Source organism: Miniopterus natalensis, chromosome 4 (genome assembly GCF_054644295.1).
Source record: "Miniopterus natalensis isolate mMinNat1 chromosome 4, mMinNat1.hap1, whole genome shotgun sequence".
In the NCBI taxonomy this organism is placed as follows: Eukaryota; Metazoa; Chordata; class Mammalia; order Chiroptera; family Miniopteridae; genus Miniopterus; species Miniopterus natalensis.
Window position 1 is genome coordinate 33483966 of NC_142084.1, and position 19237 is coordinate 33503202.

The 19237-nt window shown below is 35.3% G+C and overlaps 1 pseudogene; it reads left to right on the top strand.

Annotated features, from left to right (window-relative positions):
- Positions 1-3862: 3862 nt before the first annotated feature.
- On the top strand, positions 3863-5742 carry LOC107529749 (exportin-4-like; annotated as a pseudogene).
- Positions 5743-19237: the final 13495 nt, after the last annotated feature.

A 19237-nucleotide genomic window follows, 5' to 3' on the forward strand; every position in this document is an offset into this window, starting at 1 on the left:
GAAGGCCCTGAAGGTACAAGTGAGTTATAGGAATAGGTTTATCATACCTACTGTTAGAGGGCTTCCCTACCTCAACCTCAAACTATATGGGATTACTAATAACCATATAACCAAGAATTAAATGTTGCAAACATGGTACATAACATACGTTTCGTAAGTCAGCACTACTCAGAAACAGACAATTTTGACTTTCTCTTAGGAGTGGCCCTGACCAAGAGTGGAAAAGGAAAATCTCAACCCACTTTTGAGGTGAGAGTTCTATATATTCTTGATATTAGCCCTTTGTTGAATAAGTGGTTTGCAAATACTTTCCTTTAGTGTGTAGCCTGTGTTTTTATGCTCTGAACAGGTATTTCCATAGAGTATAAGTGTTTTAATTTTGATAAGGTACAATGATCCCAATTATTTCTTCTGTAAGTCATGTTTTCAATATTAAGGCTAAAAATTTTTTACCTACCCTTAAGTTCCTAAGTGTTTCTCATATTTTTTCCTAAATGTTTTCTAGTTTTACATTTAAGTCCATGATCGTTTAGAGTTATTTTTTTAATATTAGGTACTCAGGCATCCATTTTAGTCACAGGCCATCTGTGAAAAGTTGGTGGGTCAATCGGAGAACCTGTGAATGAGGCTGGCATCATATAGGACAATGAAAATATTGCTTGTACTTATGTACGAAAGTCATAAGGTAACAATTTTCTTCATATTGGCTTTATCAAATGTGGGTTTTGTTTGCTAACCCATAAAAATTTCTAACATGTCAATATTAGTATGCAGAATTTTACAATGATATTTGGAAGAAATATAAATTAGTAAAGAGATGTGCTCGTTAAAAGAAACAAGACACATAACTGTATATGTAAGATGATCACAACTGGATATAAACAAACAAAATTTCCACAAAAGACACACATAGACTACTAATTGGAAGAAAATAAGTAAAACATTTGCATGCTATTAGAGTTTAGGTGATGTTCCTTATTATATGATATTCTCTTATTTGAATATACAAATTTCCTAAATGTTATTTTAGCAGCACATAGTCTTTAAAATGTTGAAAAAATATATGTGAGGTAACTGACATATTTCACTCTAGTTAGGTTTTTTCCCCCCCAATATGTTTTTATTGATTTGAGAGAGAGAGGAAGATAGAGGGAGACAGAGAAGCATGGATGAGAGAGAAAATCCTTGAGAAATTTTGATGGCTGCCTCCTGCAACCCCCTACTGGGGATGGAGCCTGCAATCGGGGCATGCGCCCTGACCTGGAATCAGACCTGGGACCTCTTAACTGAGCCATGCCAGTCAGGACTCGTTAGTTTTTAAATTGTCTTTTATCGTTAAATTTATTTTCCAAATAATTTATTACAAATAAAAACCTAAGTAAAATATAGAATTTTGGTTAAGTATGCATGCTAAAAAATATAACATTCAAGTATACAGAACTACACACACTTTTTTAGAATAATACCTAATATTAATAAAGCTCTAAAATATATTAAGAATATAAGGAATATATTTAGGGAAGGCTATTGCTTCTTTATTTGTATAAATTGTTACAAAAGAGTAATTAGAACCTTTAATTCCTGTTCATTAACTAAGCATTTCTCTTAGAAATATGTTTCAAAACATTTCAGTTGATATTTTGTCTTAGCTTCCAGAATGCTGAAACTTAAAATTCCAATTTTGGTTTTATTTAACCCAAATCAAATCTAGATTTTATGACTGCATTAAACTTTACTTCCCTTAAGTCCATTTAAGAATTATTTAAAATATCCCTTTTATGGTTTTCTATCATTGAATTTCCTTTAATCAATTATCTACAAATTAAATATTTTCTCATCTGCACAGTTTATGTCCCCATTTCTGCTTATTTCTGCTTTTTGTCTTGTTTATAATTTTTAATTTTTAAATTAAAGACAAATTTTTCCAATTTAAATCACTTTTTCATTCAAATAAGCAATTTTATCAGCCCATACCCTGAAAATGCCAAATGTTTATCATACTTTATTACGAGACTACAGATATTTTTTGACCATCTGACATTTAAAACCAAAACATCTTTGTAACAAAAACTTAATGTCCTTTTTTTAATGATATATGTTACCAAAACATAATTTCAAATAAAGAGACAATTCAGGAACATCAGCCTCTTTTCCCCCAAACATACTAAAAAAATTTAGAATAACTTGCATTACATTTTATATTTGTATTTATAGAAATAGGTGGCATAATGTAACAATGTAAAACTTGATCAAGTTAACATTTTCCCCATTGGACATAATATTGCTAGTTTTACCCCTAACATTATTAAGAACCATCCATATTTAATATAACATGCATAATTTTCTGTTCTTTTTTATTTAGCATAAAATTTTATTTAAAGAAGAATGAAATACTTTGCTAACTATATCAAGCTCATATTCTGAGAAACCTAAGCTTTTAAAGATCATGAAGTGTCTTCTGAAATGTTCTATAAAAATACCAGCAGCTAAATTTTTCAGAGGATACCTGTAATATTATCCTCTCATTGAGAGAAACTTTAAATGCTGAAAAATCAGTGATTGTACTTCTAGGAGTATATCTGAAGAAACCTGAAAAACTAATTGGAAAGAATACACGCACCTCTATGCTCACTGCAGTGTCATTTACAATTACCAAGAACTGGAAGCAGCCCAAGTGCCCATCAGTACATGAGTGGATAAAAAAGCTGTGGTAGATTTACACTATGGAATATTACTTGGCCATAAAAAAGAAGGAAATCTTACTTTTTTTCAACGGCATGGATGGACCTGGGGAGTATTATGTTAAGTGAAATAAGCCAGTCAAGAGAAAGACAAATACCATATGATTTCACTCTATTTCCGGTATGTTTTTGTTGTTGTTGTTCCTCAGTGAAGTTAACTGGAATAGAGCCAGTTGAGGAAAGAAACAGGTTCTGAATTTAGCTTCCATAATGTACTATGTGAACGTGGAATATAATTTTAACGTCTCTATAGCTATGAGTTGCCTCATCAGTAAAATAATGGAACTGCAAGTGATTCACTCAGCCACTTCAGGATTATGTGCTGAGTGTTCGCCAATCTTGAGAACACCCTGCGTCCGTGAAATGAGAGGCTTACACATTTGGAAAACACGGCTAAACGGAAGACAGACCTTTGACAGAAATTGTCAAACTCTTACGTTAAAAAGTGTCCGTAGGTCAGACACTGGTATGGGGAAGGCCTGGGGTGGGGTGGATGCGGGGTGGAGGGGGTCAATGCGGGGGGAAGGAAAAGGGGGCATCTGTAACACTTTCAACAATAAAGATACACTTTAAATAAATAAACAATAAATAAATAAAATGAGAAAGAAAAAAAAAAGTGTCCGTAGGTGAGGTGGGTTGTATTTGAGAAACCAGAGTCAAGGAGCCCAGACGCTGCAGTCGAGCACGCGCCGGGCTTGAACTCAAGTCCTAACCTGTAACTGCCCCAAAGCGTGTGACTCCATCTTCCCAGTTTCAATCCCCTGGGAACCATATAGGATTAAATTAGTACCTACCGGCCGTGATCTCGGCCACCGCCCGGCCTCTCCGGCGCTGCCCTGAAAGCCTCCGGCCTCCCAGCGAGGCTGCCGCGGGCGCTGGTCTCCTCGCGGGCGCCCGGAACCCAGCGCGGGAACAGTCTCCCAGAGGCCCCCACGCAGCACGTAAGGCGACGGCCTCGGCCCCGCGAGCGCGTGCGGCCCCTTCAGGTGCAGCCGATTGGTGGGCTGAGGCGCCGCTCCCATAATGCAGCGCACGACACAACACGTGATTGGAGGGAGACCCTGAGGACTGCAGGCCGGGCCGGAAGTGATCGCTCAGCTGGGAGCCTGGGCCAAGTGCATATGGGACCGCCGTCCGTGGACAGCAACGAACAACGCCGACACGTATTCTTGTCATTGGGGAGATAAGAATCCTTTGCAGCTTGCCATTACATTTACTTCATGCTTTGGAAGTAACAGTTGAAGACAGGTGAGGAAGGTTTGAGAAAATTGTCATCGGTGATGACCTGCCGCCTGCCTGAGGTGTCTTCTGAGAGGAGCTAACCCCTGTTAGTGCAAGAACAAGGTCATTGAACTAAAACGAACAAACAAGCAAAAAACAGTAATAAGTAAGGTGCGCTATGGCCTCTTTCAAATTGCCACGGCCACAATGGAAGCAGTTTTCCGAGAGGGGATTCTCTTGCAAAAAAGTAGCATCAAATCACTGCAAACATTCCTTTTAACCTCTCATGTTTTACAAAGGCCTAACCTCCAAAAGTATGTTCAGGAACAGGTTCTATGAGCAGTACCTAGTAGTAGTTATTTAAAAACAAGGATCGTTAGCAAGAAAGCTCTTCATAAAGTCAGCCAGTTGATAAGTGCATATCGACCATCCTACTGTGAAATTGTGGCCTATTCTCTTGTAGCTGCACTGAGTGCATACTCAAGTCCAAAAGAAACTAGAAACATTGGAGTGAGCATGGAATTCCATTTGTAACTGCAAAAGAGTATTATATTTCAGAAGGAAGGCCTTCATTAAATCTTTTATGTTAATTTTTGAAGTTCTGCAGGAGTTCACCAGGAGGGAAAACCTCAATGCTCAGATGTCTTTGGTATTTCAGCATTTCTTTGTACTTGCCAATCAACTCTTTGGCTGGAACTTCCTCCAAATCTAGGCAGACATTATATATCTGTGTTTGAATCTTCACAAAATGTGCCATTAAAGCCAACAGGGACCTGGTGGGAGACACTTCTGAACAGCAGAGTTATGAAGCTCTTCCTTACAGTACATGGAAAAATCAGGGAAGATTCAGATATGGCACAAGATTCTCTTCACTGCCTTGCCCAGTTAGCTTCTCTTCAATGTATTTGTCTTTCCCCATGAAAGACTACAATTTGATCACCTAGCAAACTTCATTGTGGGATTACTGAAGATAATCAATGGAATTAAAATAGAAGATTCTGACATTGTGGGCATGTCCAGCATTATCAGCAACCTGATAACTGTATTCCCTCTCTCTATATATATATATGTAATCCTCACTGAAGGATGTATTTTCATTGATTTTTAAAGAGAGAGGAAGGGAGGGAGAGAAACATTGATGTGAGAGAGAAACATCAACTGGTTGCCTCCCATACTTGCCCCGACCAAGAATCGAACCCACAGCCTAGCTATGTGCCCTGACCAGAAATCAAACCCACAACTTTTTGGTGTACAAGACAACCCTCCAACCAACTGAGCCACACAGCCAAGGCTCCTTCAAAATATTTTAACTGCCATTCCAAATTAACTTTTCTCCTCCTTGATTAACTGCCTTGCACACACCACTTGTTCTTTTGGTTGAAGTGCTGCATTGGAAAAAGTCTTGATAAAGATGATATCGAATACATGGAAGTATAAGACAAATTGCTGGGGTCCTGTCTAACTTAGATACAAGAAGACATACATTTTTCATAAAGTATTTTTCCTTCCAGCACGCAGTTCAAGTTTTCAAATCCTATATATTCAGTGCCACCTAGCTACCCCAGATGGCGCTAAGAATTTGACTGCCAATGGTATGACCTCTCATGAGGAAGAAGAAATAAGTGAACATCAAGAGAATGATCAAGACCAGTTTTCAGATCAACTAGTCTGTGTAGTAATGCTAGGAGGAACTACTACAGAACACTATTTACCTCTTATAGTCCAAAGAAACCCCATAAAGCAAATATTATCTGTTCACAATTTGCTGGAGAGTACTTAAACTGCTGAAATATTTTAAACACCCCCACCCTGTTTCCTAGCACACTGGGACAAAGGCACAAAAACATACACATGATTGCATTCCTTGGTTTGTATGTTTGGAGCCCAGGTCCTACAGCAAAAATCACAGAAATTATGAGAAATATGGTATGAGAAATTATATCAACCATATCAGTAAAAACTTGGAATAACCAGTTTTCAAATGCCTGTTGTAAAACTTGATTTTTTTGTAATGTTTTAATGTTTGAAGTCATAAACAATAAGTCACAATCCCTATTTAAAAACATATACCTATAAAGTTTATGTAAATATTAAATAATGTATTTAGCACAATTGTTACAGTTCCTGGTATATAATTCTCGAAAAATATTGTTTTAATATAAAAGTTGTGACCCTTATGGGAAGGGGATCATTCATATCTATGCTGAAATCTCATCTGTCACTTTTGTTAGTTAAAAAAAAAAAAAAGAGGTACATGTAAGCATGGTAAATGAAAATATCCCAACTATGTGGTGAACCTAGAGACAGCAGATGTCTTACTGTGCCTCAGTTCCAAGCAGCCTTCTTAAATGGCCTTGAGTCTGCAAGTAGAGGCTGATTTAGCCCTCAATTGTGAACAGTTACATAAAAAAATTTAACTAGCTAAACCAGACTATATAAACTCTTAAAAGGAGAATTAATAGCTTAGAGTTATCACTTGACATATTTTATTACTCCATTCCATTCCCAAAAGGTAATTACTCCATTGTAATGTTTAAATTCAGGCTTATAAATGCTGTTTATAAGACTATAAAGACTCTTTTCCTTTCTGTAATATCTCTTCTTTTTTGTCTTGGCAGCCATTTCAGTCTTTCACTGTGAAAGAGACAGACCTCAGCAATATGTGGTGAGAGAAGATTTAAAAAATAGAATACTCACTAAATTAAGTAAGTTAGTTTTAGTGTTAATTACTCCTAATTACTCAAACTTTTTTTGAAATGCATCCAATGAATTGAAGAATAGTTGGCTTGAAATTAGGAAGTGTTTGAAAGTGTACTATTTTGAAAATATATATATCACATATATATTTTATAAATTTTTAAAATATGTGTTTATTGGTTTGAGAGAGAGTGGAAGGGGGAGAGAGGGAGAGAGAGAAACATCAATGTGAGAGGAACATCGACCAGCTGTCTCCCACACTCTCCTTTACCGGGGATCTTGTGCCCACAACCCGGGCATATGCACTGACCGGGAATCGAACTTTTGACCTTTAGGTGCACAAGATGTCACTCAACCAACTGAGCTACACAAGTCAGGATACATATATATTTGTAGATTAGTTAGGGTGTGGCGAAATTTTACCAAAAAAGTACATTTTAGCTAAAACGGGCTAAACAGGTTTTCTCATTATAAATTCATACCTAGGCTGTCAGAAGTTCTATCATCCCACTGTGCTCTCTTCCCCCACTGTGTTACATGAAATTAACAAAATCGATTGGCTGAGACATTGTGCAGATATTCTTCAGAGTCTGCAAGTTGGAAGTAGATGGTCTTTGAGATATGCACAAAAATACTACATAGATTTTAAGCGCCAACATGTATTAGCTATGTGACTTTGGATAAGAAAAACTCTATAAACCTCAGCTTCTACATTTTAAAATGGAGAGTATATTTGATGATAAAAATGCTATAGATTTCATTAGATGGTGTCAATCTCTCTTATACTGGTACCTGGAAAACATTAGATATTTCTGTCTCCTGTTCTATTGATAAGGATACAAGTGAATAAGTCAGTGTGTAAGAGGGAAAAGATTTAAGGGCCTTTAGGGGTGAATAGTATACTATTACGGCTGCTGATTATATTCTGGGTCATAATTGGAGTACCAGTTACTTCTGATGTGTAACATGAGTAGGTTGCTTTGCATGTATACTTTTATAGACAGAGTATATCTGGGGAACCCACTTGCACTACCCAAATAAATAAGAGACTGATTTAAAGTGAAATAATAGTTAATTCTTTAATTTAGAAATGTCCTTACCTTAGATTTATATAGTTTTCTAAATTAACACGAATTTTCTGTTTGAGTTAGCTCCCTCTAAGTACCTGTAGTCCATTGTGTAAAAGAGTGGCATTCTCTGTTCTATAGAATTCAGAATATTTTATTATCTATTTTTTTAAATCCGAAATTAAAAGAATCATTACTTCACCAAAGAGTTATACAGTGTCAAGTATACCGTGATGCTTTATGTTTATTCATTGGAGTTACACAATTCCATTTTCAGATTATTGTCTTAAAAATATCCTTGACCCCCATGATGAGATTCGAAGGTGATTATTCCCTTTTCTGAAAAACACCTGCAATATATGATGATGGGTAATTTATTTTGTGTATCAATAGCTTGTTCCTTTCTATTGCTGAGCAGAATGTCATTATGGATGTCCCCCTAATTGTTTATCCATTCTCCAGGTGAGGGACTTTTGGGTTGTTCCTAGTTGTTGGTGATTTGAATAAACTCCTAATTAGTCAAACTTTTTGTTGAAAGGCATCCAATGAATTGAAGAATAATTGGCTTGAAATCAGAACATGCTTGAAAGTGTTCTATTTTGAAAAAATATACATTACATTTATAATATTTCTGTAAATTAGATAGGACTTGCCTAACTTTTACCAGTGTAGTTTTGCTAAAAAGTGCTGAACTGATTTTCTCATTATAAATTCAAACCTAGACTGTCAGAAGGGATATATATTCATACAGGTATCTGTGTGAACATAGCTTTAATTTACCTTGGATAAATATCTAGGTGTGAGATGGCTGGGATGCATAGCAAGTGTGTTTGACTTTATAAGAAACTACCACATTCTTTTTCATCATGACTGTATAATTTTATATATTGGCCAGTTATATATGAGATTACCAGTTCTGAATTCTTTCCTAGGACTTAATATTTATGGTGGCAGAATACTTGTTATTTTGGTGCAAATGTCTTTGGATCAAAAGAAATCACACTCTAATTTAAGTTAGAGACTTCTGAACACCACCTCCTGAAATTGTCACAATCATATTATATAGAGATACTGGGCTTTGAGCTTGATGACCTGACTAAGACAGAACTATCTTTTCTTACTTGGAAAGTGTCTGCTTATTTTCTGACTGCAGGAAGGAAAGTAAGCTGAAAATTAGGTGCACTCAAGTAGACATTAAATCTCTTCACCAAATATCTCCATCTTTCTTTCTTCTTTGTAGGATTGTCTTTTTGGTTCTCTTATATGGGGTGGGGAGATTTGAAAACCTGTGAAGTGAATCTTGTCACTATTTGTCTGGAATATTCCTTTCTTACCCACTAACCAAAAATTTGGTTAATGTCCGCTCCATTAGCCTGTGTACCCAAGTGGATATATGAACTGAGCCTCCCTGCTAAACCACAACAGACACAAAAGGAACAGGAAATAAACTTTTATTATTTTAAGTCACTGAGATACTGGGGCTGTGGGCTACCCCAGTTTATCCCTAGCCTATCCTGACAGGCACACCTGACAAATGCAATGCCTAATTAGATAACTCATTCAACACACTCCTCTTCATTCAGAAAACCATTCTCATGGCCTTACATGCTCTTTTTCATAAACCATATTTTACCTATAAAATCTTAAACTTCCTCTTTGTTTACATCTGTTAAACACAACTTTATTGTTTGGAAGGGGTTACACTTCCAAACACTTCTTTTCATTTTGTAGAATTATGCTTTTCGTATTGTAGCATCCCATGCCACCAGTAAATTTGTTCTTTGGTTCTGCTGAGTTATTTAGTCTATTTAGTCTATTGTTTCTCTGAAGTTCATAGCCTTGGTCTGTCAACTAAACATCGGAGTTTCCATTTTTGGCCCTTGTAAGACTTCATTTTCATTGTTCACATTCGTTAGTCTCTTCCCTGCCCTCTCCAACATAACAATGACAACGTTGAACTTTACTCCAAGCCTTGTGATCCTGGAAAACATTATAATGAAAAAGATCCCCTCCCCCCCTTTGTATTGTAGAAATGGTTTATAGCAAGGAACCATTCTTGCCCATATGACTTAGGCAAGATGCAAGAATACTCTCTTGTTTACCTATAAATAGGCTAACCACAGACCCTCCAAATTACCATTCTTTGCCTTATAGATGATTAGTTGAATTGTTTGGACCTGCTGACTAATCTGCATAAAATACCTGCTACCCTGACTTGACAAAGCTTTAGTTAAGCTTTTCTCTCCTTCCTCCAGGTTCCTGAACTTTGACTCCCCTGCCCCCATCCGGAGCCAGCAAACAAACCCCTCCCTAACAGCTCCTCCAGAACGTATACTGACCTCAGGGGAAAACATCCCCTGATCAACTGTCTGATCGCGCCATCCTTTCATCCCACTCCCCCACACTTCTCTCTAACTTTATTCACTCCTCCCTATTAAAAAACAAAACAAAACCCTTTTTGCCCTACCTTTGAAATTCTTGCAGATGTCATGGTGAGGGCATTCTTGCTATTTTATTACCCCTCCCTGCCCCCCACACACATCCTGCCCTTGCAATAATCTCTTCCAATAAAGTCTTTCCTAACTATGTCCCAATTTAATTTTATTTCATAGCAAATACACATTTTGACAAACACAATTATCAGTCTCTGAAGTGTTATTTCATATATCAAGGTAATTTAAACATTATAACCAAAAATAAAATAAACAGAATTATGAGAAATTTAAATTCTCAAACTTAGTGTGCCACATCTCTACAGAGATTCTATTAGCTCTGCTTGGCTTGACAGCTGCCATTTTTGGTAGTATCTCTTCCGATTCTGTGATCTGGATTTACTGCTCTTCCCTTTCCTCATCTGCACAGCCTTATAATCACACTTGCCCATGGAATTTTGTATGTATTTTTGCCCCGGCTAGGAATGCTGCCTGTACAGTTTACCCAACTCTTTCTTCTGTTAAACTAAACCCTTAGTCTGAAGTCAGTTCCTCTGAGAAACCTTCCTCCAACTCCTCAAGCTGTTTGCAACTCCCTTTTATATACCACTTCATTGCCAATGCTTCTCCCATCAAAGCATCATGGTGCCGAATTGTAATTGTGTCTTACTGAACAGGTGCAGTGGTCATTTCTCTTGGGGTGGGGTGGGGGGAACTGCACACTGAAAGAGAATGAGAACAATAGTGCATTTTGCAAAGCCTGAGTTATTCAAGCTGTAATGTCATATACGGAATACAGTAAAAAAAGGTCCAAAGTGATTTGACATTACCATTCTGATCAACTCCTGTGTGCCCCAATAATATGCGTTCAAGATAAGCCCCATTTCCTGTGGATCTGCTCCTAATCTCCTGGAGAGAATACAATTGCTACTAATAACAATTTACACAGGCAGCGAAGTACAAATCTATATCAAGGGGAAAGAGCTCCTAAAGGCAATCACATTTGAAAGATGTTACCTATTACCAGGCACAAAATAAAGAAATCTTTTTATATTATTATGCAGAGCAGTTAGAACCCTATTGAACATTCTTGAATAGGACCTTGATTTTAACTTTGAACAGAGAAGACCCATTGAAATATTTGATTCAAACAAGGGATCTCTTTACTTCAAAGGTGAATTCAAGTAATACAGAGAGGTTACAGTGCTTTTTTACCAACCCTTCCTCTCTTTTTAAACGATTATTTTCCTCAACCAAACTTCTTTTTAAATCCTCACCCAAGGATATGTTATTGTTATTATTATTATTATTATTATTATTATTATTGATTTTAGAGAGAGAGCAAGGGAGGAATGAGAAAGATTGATGTGAGAGAGAAATCAATTGCCTCCTGTAAGAGTCCTGAACAGGGGATGAACCCACAACCTAGGAATGTGCCCTGACCAGGAATCGAACCTGCAACGTTTTGGTGCATGGGAGGATGCTCCACACAACTGAGTCACCTAGCCAGGGTGATCAACCAAACTTCTAAATGTTGACTATCTTTAAACCTTGGTCCTTTTATGTACTCTTTCCTAATGTGATCCAATTCAGGACCATGTGTTTTAATAGCTATCCAGACTCAAATGTTCAAAACTACCAGGCATCTCCATTTTAGTGTTTATTAAGTATCAATAAGTGTGAGTGTGTTTAAATCAAAATTGTGAATTCAGAGTCCTAGTTTCTTTCTCTCCCAGTCATTTACATAAAGACAAATAGTATTAATGGTTCAGTTATACAAGTCAGACTCAGAACAGAAATAAACTCAAAAACTTGGATCTGAGGCTATTATATTTGGGGGTTGGGCTCTATCAGAAATATTATACAAAATTATGAATATAAAAGTTAGATGTAAAAGATAGTATTTGTTTACAGTGAGAAAGTCATCACAACAAGTTAAAAATTTTTTAAAGTTGATGAATACCATAAACACCATCCCAAAATGCCAGATGTGATCAGGGCAAGATACATCAGATATAGGTACCTTGAAATATTTTTGGATGCACAAATCAGAACACTCTCAACTCAGATTTAATCTTTATAGTATACTGAAAGATTGAATATGTAAAAGGACCATAGTTAGATCTCTATATCTCTCTCTATCATCTCTCTCTCTCTCTCTCTCTATTTCTGTCATCTCTATATCTCTGACCCACAATCTGCAGTACCCAGCCCAGGAAGACAGACCTAGCAACCTGTCCATCCAAGAAGCTAAACAATAACCCCTATATAATTTGGCCCCAAACAACTGGGTCTTGGTTTATAACTGTCAGCTCCTCTAATTTTTGCTCCCTTTTCCAGTATAGGATCATCTGTAGAAAGTCAACTAAGCACCCCTAATCGGTCAGATAATGCCCTGCTTCTATTTAGTTTGCCTGCAGTTTCTCCCTGCCAGCAGCATCCAATCAGGACATACCTGAAGTCTTCTCTTTTTCTCACTATAGAGTTTTCCCATTCTCTACCTGCCTTTGAGTCTTTGCCAAACTAATGTTTGATAGCTGATTCACTTGCTATGGCAATCTTTGAATGAACAGCAAGTGAAATCTCCACCGGTCACTATCTACCCCCCATGCCCTCTTCCACCTCCACCTCTGCAGTCACCATACTGTTGTTCCTGTCCATGAGGGTTTTTTCCCTCTTTCTTTTCTTTTTTGCTCAATCTCTAATTTCATTTTAAAATATATGAATAAGTGGGAAAGAAATAAAGCACAAAATTTTTATTGTAATTTCTATGATCTTTGTTTTTTTCTTTCTTTTTATAATACTCTTTTTAATAACTTTGTTTGTTCCAAGAATGGATTTTTTGCACATGCTTTTTGTCATTTACTTAATTATTATCAATGAAAATGTTACTTTATTATTTGATTTAAAAATTGGAACTTTGTGAACTAAACATCAAATATATTTGGAACAGGTTTTTATAGAAATATTTTCATCGTATGCAATCAGCAATTTTTCTATGTGTTAAAAAAAAAATCACAAACTGGCTATATTTTGTTTTCCTTTCTTTACCCACCCCCCAACTTCTTTTTTTTTTTTTTTTTTTTTTATGCACATTTTTTAAAAGTAACATTAGTCCTTTTTTATTTTCTTAAGCTTTAGCCATATGCCATTAATTCTTATTGAGACTAGTCTTTAGCCAGGATCATATTAAAGTATTGATTTTAGATGTTCTCTCATTATCTTGCCAGATGGCATGAGAGTGAAATCTCATCTTGGGATTTTAAGAAATGAAATAACCTATTTTCCAGAAATAGAATGACGTTGCATGAGGATGCTCTTTATAGATATTTGATTTCTAATGATGTGAAAATATGAAAAACAAAATGCAGTTTAACTCAATTGAAAATAAATTATTTTAAAAATGTCCCTGTCATAAGCTTCATAAGTTTGAAGTGACATTGCTACTACTCATTATAGCTTAAAAAGCTTAAAACATAAGTAATATTATTTTACCATAGAACAAAAAATCAATTAAACTTCTAAGTTGAAATGGCATTTTGCTTGAAGCCCTTCCTGTGGTATACTTATTTTTTTAAACTTTACTTAGGTACCAGAAATAAAGATATAAATATGGCCCAGAGTAGGATTAATGGTATGCCAGAATTTAAACAGGATTTTCATTTACTAGCAGGATGAAGGAATTGACCATTCACATAAAAACAAACTAATCCCTTGACAGAAGGAAGACTAAAAAGAGCATTTTTTCTTAGTGGGTTTGAAAACACGGATTAATGTATTGAGGGCTTAAAATAAAAAAGAAAAAGAAAAAGTATAGAATATAACCTTTTAGATGATTAAGAATTAATGATTTGACACTAAGGGGAAAAAATTTACATGGAATCGATATCATGTCTTTCTGAGAGTTGGTTTATAGAAGAAAGTATGGTTATTAAAATGAACAGAATTGTGGAAAGGTTTGGAAAATGTCTGAAAATGTGGGCTTTTATTCTTACTTTAAATTCTATAAGATAATTAATGAATTTTGTTCATTTATTATTTATAAATCCAGAAAAAATAATGAAATAGTTTTCTTGCTATTTTTTTAAAGTGATCAGAATGCACATTTAATCAGCAGATATAAAAGAATAGATCATGATAATAGAATGTAATTGTAACCTTATGTCATTTTTGCTTTAATATCAGTAGCTTTTTGATTTTGATTTTTTCCAGGAGAAGCTATTCTCTGGGGAGATAGGGTAGGACTTTTAAAAAAATCCTATTGAAATAACATTAAAGATGAAACTTTAATAGAACGTGATCAAACTCCATTACCAAAAGGAATCCTAGCTTCAATACATATAGTTAGACACCTCAGCTTCTTTCAAACAACACATAATGCCAATGTATGAAAAAAAAATAAAGATAATATTAAAATTCATACTACATATATATGTACTAAAGTTCTGTAATCAATCATTCAAATAAAGTGTAGTTTTAGAACATATCTTAAGGTAAACTAGCTAAAAAACAGGTCTTTGTTCACTTCCAAAAAGTAGCACACCATTTATAGTACCTTAAGAAGCTTTTTGATTAGGGTTATGTTTTAGAAATAAAATAAAATATAGTGAATATAGTCTGTAAAGTTCTCCAGAGGTAAATATTCACATTTGTTAAGGATTTATATGAAAGCAATTAATTTTTAGACAAATTTTTAGCATGCTCGGATCCTTTTAAAGAAAGAATTTTCATAAAAACCCTGATCATAAGGTATCCCAGTGTGATACTAGGCATAACCACACACAAAGACATTCAGAAGTGTAACAATATATAAAACTGTTTATTACTATTAATACTCATGAATTGAGGTAATTTAGAACTCCTGCAAAGTCTTTGAAAGTATATAATTCTGTTAATAATTATTTATAAGACACTTGTAAAAATTAACTGTTGAACTAAGAAAAACATAATTTTTCAATTAATAGTAAGCTTATTTTAAAGCCTTCAAGATATTGATATTGTCAAAGAAGTTCAGAAAAGCATTCTTCAAATTAATGAATTAAATTAGGAAACAAAATCAAGCCAAGTAAATAGCAGAGGTTAGGTTTCTCATTCCAAAGGAGGAAAAATGAAACATTATAATTAAACTTGTAGATGCAAAAGGAACTACGTTTGTTTTAAAATTTTTCATGAAAAATTTAGTTTCAAAAACTAAAACCATTTCCCCTAAGAACAGGAACAAGACAGGGTTGTCCACTTTCACCACTCTTATTCAACATAGTACTGGAAGTCCTAGCCATAGTGATTATACAAGAAGAAAACATAAAAGGCATCCAAATTGGAAAGGAGGAAATAAAACTCATTATTTGCAGATGACATGATATTGTACATAGAAAATCCTAAAGATTCCACTAAAAACTACTAGATTTAACAAATGAATTCAGCAAGGTAGCAGGATACAAAATTAACTTCAGAAATTGATGGCATTTTTATACACCAATAATTAACTCTCAGAAACAGAAACTAAAAAAACAATTGCATTTACCAATGCAACTAAAAAAATAAGATACCTGGGAATAAACTTAACCAAAGATGTAAAAGACCTTTATTCAGAAAACTACAGGACACTAAAGAAAGAAATAGAGGAAGATATAAACAAATGGAAAAATATACCATGTTCATGGACTGGAAGAATTAACATCATTAAAACATGCATATCACCCAAAGCAATCTATAAATTCAATGCAATCTCTATTAAAATACCAACAGCATACTTCATAAATATAGAACAAACTCTTCAAAAATTTATCTGGAACCAAAAAACACCCCAAATAGCCACGGCAATCCTGAGAAAGAAGAGCAAAGTTGGAGGGATCACAATACCAGATATCAAGTTATACTACAAAGCCACTGTAATCAAAACAGCCTGGTAATGGCACAAGAACAGACATATTTATCAGTGGAACAGAACAGAGAACCCAGAAATTGACCCCATGCCATTATGGTCAATTAATATTTGATAAAGAAAGCAAGAACATACAATGGAGTAAAGACAGTCTCTTCAATAAATGGTGTTGGAAAAATTAGACAACTACATGCAAAAAAATGAAACTGGACCACCAACTTACACCATACACAAAGTAAATTCAAAATGGATAAAAGACTTAAATGTAAAGTATGAAACCATAAAAATCCTAGAGGAAAACATAGACAGCAAAATCTCAGACATCTCTCATAGCAAAATGTTTGCTGATACACCTCCTAAGGCAAGAGAAACTTAAGGAGAAAATAAACAAATGGAACTGCATCAAAATAAAAAGCTTCTGCACAGCAAAAGAAACCATCAACAAAACAAAAAGGGAGGCCACTGTATGGGAGAACGTATTTGCCAATGACACACCAGATAAAGGGTTAATATCTAAAATATATAAGGAACTTATGCAACCTAACAAAAGGAAGACAAACAATCCAATTAAAAAATGGGCAAAGGACCTAAATAGACACTTCTCCAAAGAGGACATACAGATGGCTAAGAGACATATGAAAAAATGCTCAATGTTGATAATCATCAGATAGATGCAAATTAAAACCATAATGAGGTATCACCTCACAGTTGTCAGAATGGCTGCCATCAACAAGTCAACAAACTACAAGTGCTGGGGAGGGTGTGGAGAAAAGGGCACCCTAGTACACTGCTGGTGGGAATGCGGACTGGGGCAGCCACTATGGAAAGCAGTATGGAGTTTCCTCAAAAGATTAAAAATTGACCTGCCATTTCACCCAGTGATCCCACTTCTAGGAATATATCCTAAGAAACCCCAAACACCAATTGCAAAGAACTTATGCACCCCTATGCTCATAACAGCACAATTCACAATAGCTAAGATTTGGAAACAGCCTAAGTGCCCATCAGTAAGTGAGTGGATAAAAAAGCTGTGGGACATTTACACCATGGGATACTATATAGCTATAAAGAGGAAGGATCTTTTAGCCTTTGGCACAGCATGGAGGGAACTAGAGAGTATTATGCTAAGTGAAATAAGCCAGTCAGAGAAAGACAAGTACCAAATGACCTCACTTATATGTGGAATATAATAAACAAAATAAACTGATGAAAGGGGGATCCAGAGACATAGAAGCTTGGAACAAACTGAGGGATCACAGAGGGAAGGTGGGGAGGGGTTTGTGGGTGGGGAGAGATTAATCAGGGAATTTGTATGTTTATGGGCATGGCCCATGGACGTGGACATTGGTGTGGGGAGGGCCTGGGGGTGGGATGGATGTGGGGTGGAGGGGATCAGTGGGATTAAAAAGGGGACATCTGTAATGGTCTCAACATTAAAGATAAACATTAAAAAAATAAAAAATAAAAAATAAAAAAATAAATTTTTTCTTGAGTACACTGTAGGAAGAATAACACTATTTTTGGCATATATTCTAAAATTCCAATAGCTTCCAGAGGAATGCAGATATTGAATATTAGGCAAAGACGTGGCTGCTAAATTTCATTTAAGATGATTACTATACCTGCTTCTAAAAAGATATATGGATGCCGACAAATGATATTTTGGGAAATAGGAAATAAAGAAGTTAAAAAGCAAATTCAAACAATGAGATTATTTGTCTTGGAGGAAGCAGAATAAATGCTGTCAATGCAACTGAATGGAATGAAAGGCAAAGAACCAAACAAAAGCCTTGACCTGGACAGGTTTGAAAGCGTCTGAAAGTTAAGAGAAAATAAAATAAAGATAGTCTTCAAGATAGTTTTAATTTTTTTAAAAATTAATCTGCGAAGACTTGAAGAGATTTTTTTTTTTCTCCTAAAAAATAATTTCGACCAGGAATATATCACCTAATCTTGCAGAAAAGACCTTGAGAATCATTATTGAGAAAGTGCCTTAGAGATGGTAGTTTAAAAAAAAATAAAAAATTTATAGTGTCTATTTTAACCTAGTAAAAGCCTGAAAACACTTAGACAAATTTGGCAGTTTTAAATATGAAAAGTGTAGCATTCTACTATATACAATAATCTGAGTGGTGTGGCCTTGAAGTGAGTATTTAACTTTTCAGAGGCTCTTTGTTCTTTTTTAATACATTTAATTGTGGAAATGAGGATTAGGGTGAGGAAAGGTTACCAGATTTTTTTCTAGATTGAAGTTCTCCCATACTTTTTCCACTCAGATGAAAAATATGAATCACTTGCACATGATATATACTTTCAAAGAGGCTAAGAATAGTTACATTCAGTTGACAAGGAAACTACTCTGACTCCATTCACTCAAAAAAAGATGTCAGTAAAGTTAATTGAAAGTCCTCTTTCAGTTACAATTACATTACTCTTTTTTTATAGTCAAACTTTCAAACTATAATTTATTTTTCTCTTTCTTCCCTCCATCCTGCCCATGTCATGTACACTGTTCTTGTTTATCAGTAATCACCATGCTGTTAAACGCAATGGACATTTCCCAGTTACCATCTTATTTAACATCTCCACACTCTCTATTTCTAAACATTCTCCTCCTTTCTCCTTTTTTTCCAAACATATTCATGAAACTGCCAGGATGAATTTTTTGAATTTCTGCATGTAGAATATTTAAAATTTATGTAGAACTATTTATGCAGCATACTATGTGGTCATATGGGGGTGGGGAGCGGAATATAATAAGCAGAGAGTGTTCATGAGGAAATTTCAACCATCAACCTAGGGTGTGATCTTCATAGGGAGTCTTCCTGTTTCTAAATTTGCCACAATCAAGGGCATTGTCTCATCACTGTATCTCTGAAGGCTGATTTTGTAGACTGCAGAGAACAGTTTACTCTTAGCACAAAACTCACATTTTCTATTACATTGATTAGGAAGTGAAATATAAAAGATGAAGGGGAAAGTCACTCAGACCCACTTATTCTTTACTTTTACCTTTCCAAAAATGTGGGATAATTGGAAATTAATTTTAATTAGAGGGCCAGGTTTTAATCTAAGTGGAAAAAATAGTTGCCAGTACTATTAGACATCATTATCTTATTCTATACTATCAGTAATAGAGGGAACATTAGGTATAGAGTGGGAGTTCCTCACTGATCTAGGGGGGATAAATCATAA